We start from the raw sequence: 12,963 nt of genomic DNA on the forward strand, positions 1-12,963 counted from the left end.
TATAAACTTCAGAGGAATCACCACAACAGCTTATGTCTGGATAGTCTTAGTGCCTGTTCCTGTGTGGACACTCAGGTGTGGGACTCGAGGGACATTGTTCCAGCTAATGATTAAGAACTCTCCAGACAATAGGGGCTTCTTAGACAATGGGTGAATTTCCAGGATGTCCGGCCCCCTTCCGAGAAGGAGGGAGATAACAAAATGTAAAAAAGGTGTCTGTCAAAGACCAATCAGGCAGCTGGGGACAAGTTCCCTCTCTGGTCCGAGCCTAAGCCGGGACCAATCAGCAGGAGAACACAACCAAATCTATAATTTACATACGGGGAAGTGGGAACCTATAAAACTGACATATTCGCGCCCAAAAGGGTTCCTTCTTCGACCTCCTGCGTGAGGACCAAGGAACCCCGGTGCACCGGCCTTCAATAAACCTCTTGCGTTTTGCATCGACTTCCGACTCTTGTTTCCTGGGCGAGTCGAAACTCCTAGGAGACCGCGCAGGTCTAACACAGGAAGATCACCAGAGACATTCAAACTGCAAACCAGGAAAATCTCTCAGATTGTCACTGCCTGCCCTTGCTCCATCTGAAGATGCTTTGAGCCAGACATTTAGAACTTTTCTCAACTGGCTGCCTTCAAAATTTAGAAACTGGGATTATAATCTGCTCCAATCATTAATTATTATTCCTAGCTTTGGGAGCCTTGCATCTCCGCCTCCTAAAATGAACACAACTGTTTAACCAAACTGACCTTTTCTCGGGGCTAAGAGACTGATTCAGTGAGATGGAGCCACCTACCAGTTCAGCTTCTGGTCTGTGAAACTTCTTGGGGAAACTTCAAAGGTGGGACCGAATGGGTTCAGTACGAGCCTCTCCTGAATGTGGCACTTTCGCATGTGGGTTATTTTGAGCTAAAGGCAACTGAGACTGTGTGGGCTCAGGAGAAACTTCTGCCCTTCCCTAAACTACCCAGAACAATTTAAATTGGGGGTCTTTCCCAGAAGGAGAATTATTACCAGAGATAAATTTTGTCTGAGTGACCCATCTGTATGGCAGGTCAAGCACCTTATTATTCAACACCTACTCTTCTTCTTATCGTTTTATGAATTACCTTTCTCTCCTTGGAAGCCCTATTCCTTAGCTCAGGGTGACATACATACTTCATTTCACCTTTCTGTCTTTGAACCTCTCATGTATGGGGGGTGTCCTGTAGGTACAAAATTAAATTCATTTTTCTCCTGTTAATCTGTCTCATGTTGATTTGATTATTCAACCATCAGAAAGACTCTTCGAAGGGTAGAGGAACGCTTACCAATGGGTGCATACTATATATCAGATTTGGTGTTAGATATTGAAAAATAAAATGATATCTGCTCTCAAGGAGATTACAGCCTAGTTGGGAAAATAAATGTAATCAAACGCATGCCAGTTAGTGTGGTAGGTTCTATAACAGAGGTATAATACCAGATTCCTTGAGGTCATGAAGGAGGGATCAGTCACACTGGGGGTCAGATATGTCCTTGAGTCTTGAAGATTTTGCCAGATGAGCCTGGGGAGGGGAGGGATGAGGTGTAGAGGATGTGATGGATTGGGCTGATGGTCTAGGAAACTGAATTTCAGTTAGAGCAAAGGGTATGAAAAGAGTTCTGGACCCAGAAACAGGCTGACAGTCAGGGAACTGTTAATAGATTAGTAACTGGAGCTGAGGCTGAGAGGGAACCATTCCTCTGCTTCCTTCTGTGCTGTGGAGTTTGGACTTTATCCTTGAACTAACAGAACATTTAGGCTATGGAGTTATAGATTAAGATGTGCATTTTAGGGAGTTGACTTTACAGATGGGATACAGCAGTGGCATGGGAAGGAGTTGGTAATCAGACTAGAAGCAGAAACACATGGAAGGTGAGAAAAAAGAAAGAATGAGGATTCTGACTTGAGCGAATGGATGGATGATGGTAACGTTAACCAGAGTTGGGAATACAGAACGTAGTGGTTTTACGGGAGAGGGATGGTGGAATTTCAGTTTTATTTTGAGTGTATGAAGTGTCAGTGCTTGATGAACACGCAAGTAGAAATGTCCAGAATTCTCGTTAAGACAGCGGTGAGTTCTTGTTCTGAAGCACCCCTTCCGCACTCCAAACACACAGCAGTGATGGGAAAAGTATACTAGAAACACTTCAAAAGAGACTGTTATCTCAAAAGCAAGGTGAATATGACATTGAACCAAATTTGGAAGACAAGCATAAAATGAGAAGCAGAACTGAACTCCTGGGCCTGCTGGGCTAAATGTGTAGGAGCAGGTGGAGGTGGAATTTGTGGCCTATAGGATAACAAGAATGAAAAGAACACTGGCAAGGTAGAAAAAGTGAGCCAGGCTCACTCCCAGAAACCAGAGGCTGGGGCCTCTGCCTTACGTGGGCTTCATATCCAGAGAAGCAGAAGATGCAAACACAGCTTACAACCAGTCCCTGGGCCAAGCCACCCTCTGGGTCAAGGACCAGAGAGGACTATTTCCAATACTACCCTAGAACAGGACCTGAAGAATCAATATCAGCCTTGGCTCTGGACATAGGGCCCAGAGGGGCTGCACGGAGGCTTCTGAAGTTTACTAAACAGGTAATGATAAGTACAGAGAAGGAGAAAGAGGAAAATAAACAGAAACCCTCCCATTCAAAACAAGCCTGCAAACCAAAACTCTCAAAACAGGTGAAGAAAATGAATGCAATAAAGCATAAGGTGTTAGTCAGCTATTACCACAACAATGCTGTGTAACAAAACTCAGTAGTTTAAAACATAGCCATTTATTCTCAAGTACATGGGGCTGCTGGCAGCTGCCGCTGGGCTGGGCTTGGCTGGGCTCCAGGTTCCAGGAACCAGCCTCCAGGCTCCAGGTTGGTTTCAGGTCTGGTCCATATGTCTCCTCCTTCTGGGACCAAATGCTATCTAGGGCATGTGGTTGGCTTCACAGTTCCTATTCAGGGACCCGGGTTGGAGAGGCAGCAGTCACCTGGTTCATGTTCCTCTCACTGCAGATCATCAGAGAGCAGGAGGGGAGACCCAAGAGCATAGGAATATTTCAAGTCACTTCAGATAAGGCCAAAGCAAGTCATATGGACAAGCCCAAAATCAAGAAGTGGAGAGATAGACTCCACCCATCACCAGGACAGAGTAAAGGTGTGAACATATAGTTCTGTCCCAGGGAAGAGAAGAATCTACACAGACAACAAACAAGATCACCTTCCAGAACAAGCATTCATTCCAGATGAAATTAAATGTACAGGATAATCTTTTAAAAAATCTTTAAGTGGACTTCCCTGGTGGTGCAGTGGTTGAGAGTCCACCTGCCGATGCAGGGGATGCAGGTTCGTGCCCTGGTCCAGGAGGATCCCGCGGCCGCGGTGCGGCTGGGCCCGTGAGCCATGGCTGCTGAGCCTGCGCGTCCGGAGCCTGTGCTCCGCAGCGGGAGAGGCCGCAGCAGTGAGAGGCCCGCGTACCGCAAAAAAAAAAAAAAAATCTTTAAATAACTTAGCGTGCTCATAAAGGTAAATGAAGGAATCACAGCCATAAAAATAGAATGAGATGTTATAAATCAAAACAAGAGAAATGAAACAAAATAAGTAAATATGAAGAAGAAAATTAGAAATCATGACACTGAACAATGTATTCATTAAAATTTGTAAAATTCAGTGGAAAAGGTGAACTCTAGATGGACAAAGGAAACCAAAGGTAGGCATGAGTCCAGTGCAGGGAGACAAAAACATGAACAATATGAAAAAGCCCTGAGAGATATGCAGATAGAGAGTAAGCCTTCAATGTACAGTGAGTAGACATTGCAAAAGAAGAGAATTGATGGAATTTGTGAGGAAGCAATATTCAAAGAGGAAAATGGCTGAGAATTTTCCAGAGAGAAGCAAGACATGAGTGCTTACATTGAAAGTGCACTGCTAGTATCAAGCAACATAAATAAAAATAAGTCAATACCTAAATACATTGTAGTTGGAACCACAGAACCTCAAAGAGAAAGAGAAAATCCTAAAACGCTTTCAGAAAATATAGGTCAAACATGAAGAAATAGCAGTTAGACTGATATCAAACTTCTCTTCAGCAGCAATATATGTCAGAAGCTAAACTGCTGAGAGATAGTAAGTGGTAATTTATAATTCTATACCTTGATAAGTGGAGACAAAAAATATTTGGCTTTTTTGCTTCTATGTTGGGAAGAACCATTGCCTCCCTTCAATACTCATGTGGTGGGGAATTAACTGAACATAGTAGGGGGACTCAGGTGCTAAACACCCCAAAAGAATAAGAAGTATTTACCACAATCCTTAACGCCATCAATTAAAAAAAAGTTAGAAAATTGCAGATGAGTTAGCATTCAACTAAAAAAAAAACAAAAACAAAAACTAGAAAAACAACAGAGTAAAACCAGAGAGGAAATAATAAAAAATAATAAAGGTAAGAGCAGAAATAAAATAGAGAAATAAAACAAACCAAGATATATATAGATGAGAAACATCAAAGCTGTTTCTTTGAATATGAAAAAAAAATATGTATGTATACAACTGAATCATTTTCCTGTACGGCAGAAATTAACACAACATTGTAAATCAACTCTACTTCAATAAAAATTTCTTTTAAAAAGCTGTTTCTTTAAAATAGGCACATCTCTAGCAGACAGAAAGTTTAAATAATGTCAGGAACAAGAAGAGATATAAATACAGAGATGAGATTTTTTTTCAAAGCAAAAGCAACTACTTTGAACTTTATGCTGGTAAATTTAAAACTCTATATGAAAGGGAAAAGTTTTGAGATATAGTAAGTATGTATGCATTTGAATGGTAAGCATTTTTGGATAGTTGGAGGTCGGAGAAGTCCAGTCAGGAAACAGAGGTCATCAGAAATGGAAAATTATTGAGTTACTAGAGGCAAAACTGATGGCAGGATCCTTAGGAGTGTCATTATTTTGAAGCAAGGCAGAAAAAGAGGAGCCACAGTGAAGACCAAAAGTAAAGAGTGATGGAGTTAGTAGGAGAATCAGAGAAGTGATGACACTTATCAGAGGGAGGAGGGAGGTTCAAGAAGTTGAGTGTCGAGACTTCCCTGGTGGCGTGGTGGTTAAGAATCCGCCTGCCAATGCAGGGGACATGGGTTCAAGTCCCGGCCCGGGAGGATCTCACATGCCGCGGAGCAATTAAGCCCATGTGCCACAACTACTGAGCCTGTGCTCTAGAGCCCACGAGCCACAGGTACTGAGCCCACGTGCCACAACTACTGAAGCCCGCGTACCTAGAGCCCATGCTCTGCAACAAGAGAAGCCACCACAGTGAGAAGCCCGTGCACCGCAATGAAGAGTAGCCCCTGCTTGCCGCAACTAGAGAAAGCCCGCATGCAGCAACAGACTCAACTCAGCCACAAATAAATAAATAAAAATAAATAAATTTATTTTTTAAAAAAGAAGTCGATTGTCAATAGGAGAGAAGTTAAAGGAACCAAGGATGGAGCTAAGTGCCCACTGGATTTGGCGGTCTGAATGGCTCCAATGACCTTGGTTATAGCAGGGCCGGCGCCACCGTGTGGCAGCACAGGTGTGGCCATGTCTGTAGAGGGAACAGGTTCTAGAAGTGGACACTTCAAGTGTAGACAACTTCAAGAGTTTGTCTCTAATGGGAAGAAGAGTGTAGGAAGTAAAAGAAGAAACTACAAGAAGAGAGAGAGGCAATAATAATAGATGGGGATGGGAAAGGCGAGGTTTCAGGTGGAAGGAGCCCTGGAGGACAGATAAGATGTCTCTTCCAGTGATGATGAGGGGAAGTGGTGAGTCCAGGTGCCGAGAGAGATAAGTCATAGCAGGCCGGCGGAGGAAAGAGTGCAGGAACTCCAGGGGATTCCTGTCAGATAACCTCTGATTTTTTGCAGAGGAGGCGATGAGGTCATCTGCTCAGAGTAAGAGGGTAGGCGTCAAGCAGAGTCCTTGAGAAGAAGGTCAGGAGTAATTGCTAGGAAAATGGGGAGTGAGCTGCCCAGAGCACATACAAGGACACGGATAGACTTGTCAGGCCCCAGCAGAGCCAGCTATGACCAGGACCCTGGATTCTGACCTGTGGGCATTTTCCTTACAGCACATTAGAATCTAGGATTCTAATTTTTTTTCTAATACAAAATTATATTTTTACTAATGTAATACATGAGCACTTAATCAATAAATTATCAGAAATAGCATTATTCACAGTTCAAAATTTTTCTCATTGACTAATAATTAGTGAAAAACTGGTATATTTTAGATATGAAAACTGGTATATTTTAGATACTGGTATATTTTAGATATGAAAAACTGGTATATTTTAGACAGAAAACCATGGAAAAGAAAGTTATCTATTACACTGATGAGTCCCTTGGTAAGGTCAGTGTTTTCTTTAATTGGGTTTTCTTACTTTAATGTCCTTATGTTGCAAATGGAGCAAGGATAGGATTCTAATATTTTACAAAGATTTCATTAGCCATATTTTCTTCATAGGAGATAGTAAATAAGTTGTAAGAATGACCTTTCAGCTATCTGCATTCCTATATTTCTGCAGCATTATAGGTTTAGTTATAAAATTCCAATTCTTTCTTTTCAGTCTCAAGTTTTTCATTCAGCTAAACTGCAATTATTGGAAAAATCATATTCAATTTGAGATGTGCTTGTTTTGAACACGTTCAATAAGAATCTTAGTGGAACCTTATTCTTGACTGTCTTGGGCTTAGAAAAGTTGTGGAACCCTTCTGGACTTTAGCTTCCATTACAAGGAATACTAAACATTTTAACTGTGTGGAATAGAAATCCACAACTTTTAAAATCTATAAAGGAGATCAACTTAATGGATGATGTGAGAATTCACTGCACCATGGGAGCAATCCACAAAGAACATCTTTCAAATTCTGCAAAAACAAACAAACAGAAAAAAACTATGAAAAGATTTTATTTAATAAATTATTTGCACATCTGATACTCTTTATTTTTAAGTAAATCTTTTAGAATATTGATATGCACTATTCTTAAGTTCTAAGAAAGCACATTCAAGGTAGAGAAATATTTAAGTTCAAATATAATGTATTGTCTCAATGAAAAATATAAATAAAGTGAAAATAATTACTGGATCTTGACCTTGAATAAAAAATGTAGTGTAAGTTATTTATAGGAGTCAAAGACTCCAGTGAAAATAGCTAGTTATTTATAAGAAGTAAAGAGTAAAATAAAATTCTGCCAATCTTGAAAGAATATAGTATCAACAGACAATATCACATAGGAATGACGCCATACTGTGAAACCTCACCAATCTTGATATACTTATTTGGAATTTGTAACAATTTTGACAAAAGCTTAGCAAAAGTTTACCTTTTCACCATTATTAATCAAATTATAGTATAAACAAAATTCATAAAGTTAATGTTTAAATTACTTTAGAGAACAAATTATGTTCAAATATCTTGTGCACACCACACTTAGTGACAATGTACATGTGAATTGTAAACATTTTAATCTATCTCTTAGGGTAGTTCTCTTTGGGATCTCTACTATTTTTGTACTTGTTTGCTCTTAAAAATAAAACTGTCTCTTTAAAGCTATTCATCATTAAGATTTTAAATAAATTTTACTAGGCTCTTCCTTAACCAGCCAAATTGTTATTTCGTATGAAATAATTTAATGAAATTATTTTGCCTTTGTTAAATTTGGTCTTCTGTTTTACCTTGAAAAGCAAAATAGAAGATAGAAAATTAATTAATTATGAGAAAAATTACCACAATTTACTGAGCTTCTCCTAAGTGACAGGTAGTGTATGAGGGATTTTAAAACATTACCTCTAATCCCTCCCCCAAATATTGCAAGATGGATAGTACTGTCCTCATTTCTTAGATAAGGAAATTGATACTCAGTGTTAAGTGGTTTCCCTAAAGTCCCACATATTTCTGAATCTGATAGATAAGATACTGTGTATCAAGGGCTAAGCATAGGGTCTAGAACACAGAAAGCACTCAGTAAACGTCAGCAATAGTTACTGTTATTACCATAAAGAAGAGGCTCATTTTAAAGGTAGGTGAGAATTGATGGACAGATGAAACAGCTTCTCTGTTTCACTTGTATCTGCATATTCATTCGTTTAGTCATTTACTGGATACTTACTAGGTAATGGGATCACCAGCATGAATATATGGACAAAGGTGTACCTCTGAGCTAGTCCAATATTTTAAAAAGTGATCAGCTACAAATATATATATATATGCACAAATGTATATATATACACATATATACAAATCAGTGATCAGCTACAGATATATCATACAAATATACATAAGTAAAAATATATACATATATAAATAATATATATACAAATCAGTGATCAGCTACAAATATATGTATACAAATATATATATGTTTGTAGCTGATCACTGTGAAAGTTGGAAATTCAGACATAATTTGGACATATAATATATATACATATATATACACACACATCCAAAATATGTCTGAAATTCCAACTTCCACAGTTTTTAAAAAATATTTACTTACTTGGCTACCCCAGGTTTTAGTTGTGGCACGCGGGATCTTCGTTGCCACATGAGAGATCTTTAGTTGCAGCATACGTGCAGAATCTAGTTCCCCGACCAGGGATAGAACCCCAGGCCCCTGCAGTGGGAGTGCAAAGTCTTAACCACTGGACCACCAGGGAAGTCCCCTCAAATAGTGTTTACGTGCATTTCATGTTAAGGTTTTTGAGCCAAAAAAAGACCTTGGAAATTAGTCTAAAACCTTTCATTTGTACTGTAAGAATACTCAGGCCTCGAGATGTCAGAGGCCAGCCCTAGTGAGAGAGGCCTCTAATAACAGAACAGGGCCTGGAGTCAAACTCTAGTGATCACCAGATGGTGGCGTGGCTCAACACACTTCATCTCCACCAGAACGAATGAATGACAAGACCAAATGGAAGATAAAACCAAAATAAGTCCCTCTCATCTATGCCGCTGCAAAAGATACACATTAAGGGCAAAAAAAACTTTTTTCATATAAGTCACTTGTCTGCCATGTCCAGATGTAATACACCTGAAACCTGATAGGAAAGAATCATCAGCATTTTGCAGTTGGCCATCTACCTTGTACCTCCCAGGTCAGGATGAGAGAATTCTGGCTTTCCCTGCGATGTACCTGGGTCTCCAACTGAGGCTCACATTTCTTTTTTCTCGGCCCTTACCTTTTCACTGAAATTAAAAAGAGGCTCCTGAACCAGTCTCTAGAACCATCAGTGGCCTTGCAGTGGATTAGAGGAAAAATTTCAGACTGATCCTCTGAACTGTGAAACATGACATGGAATAAATATTGACTTTTTGGTCAAACAGGGAAAGCAGCTCTCAATCAGAGCCTCCTTTCAAAAATCTTAAGTTTATTTAAAAATGAAAGAAATAGAAACACTCACTGACAAAAACCATAAACTTTTAAAGACCAAAAAGCTATTTCTTTATCCAAACCCCCCCCCCCCACAAAATAACAAAAAACCCCAAAACCTTCATGCAAATCTCAAGCATAATCACATCTCAAAGGATGGAGACAAAACACCTGGTGTCCATTACAACCACATTAGTCTCTTCACAGGGTCGTACCATTTTAGTGGACTTGCTTAATAACAACAATGGCTCCTCTGGCAAACAAGGTCTATTCTTTGTCAAGTGTGGAAGAGAATATGACGTGACTCAGATGACCAAGCTGTGGAAGCCAACATTCTTCTCAAGAAACCAGCTCATCCTCCTGCCATACTCAAAGGCTTGACTCAGAGCATGCGGTATCACCCATTGATGGCAATCCTCAGGGGTGTGCCATGCATTTTGCTTTCCCTGCTCTGCAGTTCCCTCCGTTGCTTATCCCTTCGCCATTTATTCAGTCTTTCACTGAATGTTAATTGCTAGAAACTGTTATTCTAAAGGTGAAGAAGACATGTCCCTTCTCTTAAGAAGCTCATAGTCTACTATAATGATTCTCCAAGTTTAGTGAACACGAAAATCAGCCGGGGAGCAACAGAAAACAGGAGCAACCGAGCCTCTCCCTGAAAGATTCTGATTCCAAGGCCTGAAGTGAAGCCCAACCTTCTGCACTTTATAAAAACGAGGTCGCAGTTGGATCAGGGTGGGGTTGAGAGGATGTGAACAGTGGGATTGAAGGAAAGGGAGAAGCTTTAAGATGATGCCCATATTCAAGCTTAGACAACTGGGCTGTGGGTCGTAGAAAATATAGAAAGGCACGTGCCTTGAAGAGGTGATTTGGTTTTAGAGAAACTGAATTGGGATGCTTGTAGGATATCCGGGAAGAACTTGTCAGTAGGTAGGCAGGGAAAGAAGGGCTTAGAGTCCAGGAGAAATGTCTAACAGGAGAGAGATTTGGGTGTCTTCAGCATATAGGTGAATGATACATATCGGTTTCTCCCCAACACACCTGAGTTAATCAAACTAACTCCTGCAAGCAGAAGTGACTCAGTTACTCTTAAATGTGGATGACAGGGATTAGATTGGAATATGAAGGAGGCCCAAGTGTGGTTTGAAAGGTTTTCCCTGAGGCTTTGTTACCTTTTTCACTCCCCAACTCCCAGTGGGAGGCAGTATGGCTGACACCTTGGAGAGTTTAGATGGCCAGCCAAGGAGAGCTTGTGGAGGTTGAAGACAAGGTGGCAATGGATGAAATCCAAGTGCTTAGGGCAAGTGGAGAAAACAGGAACAGGAAAATGAAGGGAGACAGAGATCATGCAAGTGAAGAGAGGCCTTTGCAGAAATAAATAAGTAAATGAATACAAAAATCATGATCAGCAAGACCAGCATGGCAGTGGGATAAAGTTGGTGGGAAAAAATCTGGAAGGGAAATCATGGATTTGGTAAGTTGGAGGTCCGTGATAGCCACAAGAGCAATTTTTGTGGGTCATAAGGCACCAGTCCGATTGCCTTGAGTTGGGTAGTAAATCAGAGGTCAAATGAAAGTGGCTCATTTCAAGGAAAATAGGATCCAAAGAATTTTATAAGATGGGGAGACTTGAGCTTATGTGGAAGTTTAGGAGGTGAGGACAAGGTTTGAAGATTTAAGAAAGGGCACAAATTACGACATGTGTTCTAGGAAGACTTACTTCATTTACTTATTCATACATGTTTGTCTGTGGTTCTGCATTGAACAGGACCCAAATGGTCCCTGCCTTCATAGAGCTGTAGCCAGTGGGAATTCACACAGTTGACAGTAACTATTCCACAAGAGAGTGTGGAATGCAGTTTGCTGTGGAGGCGCCGGTTGGGTGGGTGGGGGACCCTAAACTAGTTTAGGTGTCAGGAAGAGGGAGGTTAAGCTGAGGCCAGAAGCTGAAGTTAGGTAATGAAGATGGGCCTGGGAAAAAGTGCTTCAGGCAGGAATGGAATATTTGAAGGCTAAGAGGTGATAGAGAAACGGAATGTTAAAAAACAAAAGGTAGGGGCTAAAGCGTAGAGCACAGAGGGGAGTATGGGCTGAAGCCAGAGAAATAAACACGGGTCCAGTCATAGAGATCCTTGTAAGCTGGGTCTGAGAACTTGAATTTAGCCTGAGGACAATGTCAAACCATTGAACTTAAATTTTAAGTAGGAGAGTGACATGATCAGGTTTGCATTTTAGAAATATTTAGGCTGTACTGGTGTGGGTAGATTAAAGGCAGCGAGATTGAAGTCAGGGAGACCAGGTAGAGGGAGTGAGATCAAGTATATGAGTAGATTAATTGTGGAGGTGGGAGAGGAGGAGACAAAGGTGTTTATGATAGCAAAAATTAGATGCATGTGGAAAAGGAGGTTGAGGGCGTTCATATCTGATAAGGTGGGTGGTGAGGGAGCAACACCTAGAGGGTGACTGCAGAATTCCAGATGGACTATCGTGGTCTCCACATGGGGAATGCGGGGGAGACAGAGAGAAGTGGACGATGAGATCTATTTTGAAGGTAGAAGCAGAGCTTGCTGAGGTTGTAGGGTAGAGGGGAAGGGAGGAGGCAAGGGTGACTGGGCTTTTTCATCAGTAAAAAGACACTACTAGCACAGGGTTGGTGTGAGGATGAAGTGAGACGATGCCTTCTCTACGTTATAAAGGTAATAGGAACTCAGGGCACAGCTGCTGCTCCTGGAGCGGGGAGACTTGAGTTCACGCTCCTGCCCTGTAGCCCATTTCCCCTGAGGAGTGCAAGGCATCTTCACTGGTGTCCTTTCCAACCACACCATCCTCCTCTTCTGGGCCTTTCTCTCCTCTCCCTGAGCCCCAACTCAACTCCTCCCAGAGCTCCTGAGCAGAGAAATCTTGGTCAGCGGATGATCTGCACGTGACCACAACCTTCAGCCCCTGGATCCTCCAGAGTGGGGCTCAGAGGAGGCACCAGGCCGGGGGCTTTTGGGACCCACTTGCAGGGGCTCGATCAGTTCTTGGTGCTGAAGGTGGTGGGGCTGGAGGGAGGATGCATGTTCCAGAAACCCTGTCCTCTAAAGAGTTGCTGAGCTTGTTTTCTCATCACCAGATCTGTGAGTCTAGCCCATTGTAGCTAACAGGTTTTTGTGGGATTTTTTCCAAACTTATACTTCTTCTGTTAGGTTTTGCGTGTGTGTGTGTTAAAATACACATAACACAAACCTTATTATCCTAACCCTTTCCAAGTGTGCACGTCAGTGGCATTAAGTACATTCAGATCATTGCACAACCATCACCACCATCCATCTCCAGAACTGTTACCATCTTGCAACACAAACTGTCTCCACTAAACAGCTACTCCCCATTCCCTCCCTGCTCCACCTGGAAACCACCATTCTACTGTCTGTCTCTATGATTCGCCTACTCTAGGTACCTCATATAGGTGGAATTATACAGTATTTGTCCTTTTGTGACTGGCTTATTTCACTTAGCATAATGCCCTCAAGGTTCAAGCATGCTGTAGCATGTGCCAGAATTTCCTTC

This window comes from Grampus griseus (assembly GCF_964374135.1).
Source record: "Grampus griseus genome assembly, chromosome: 12".
Taxonomy (NCBI): domain Eukaryota; kingdom Metazoa; phylum Chordata; class Mammalia; order Artiodactyla; family Delphinidae; genus Grampus; species Grampus griseus.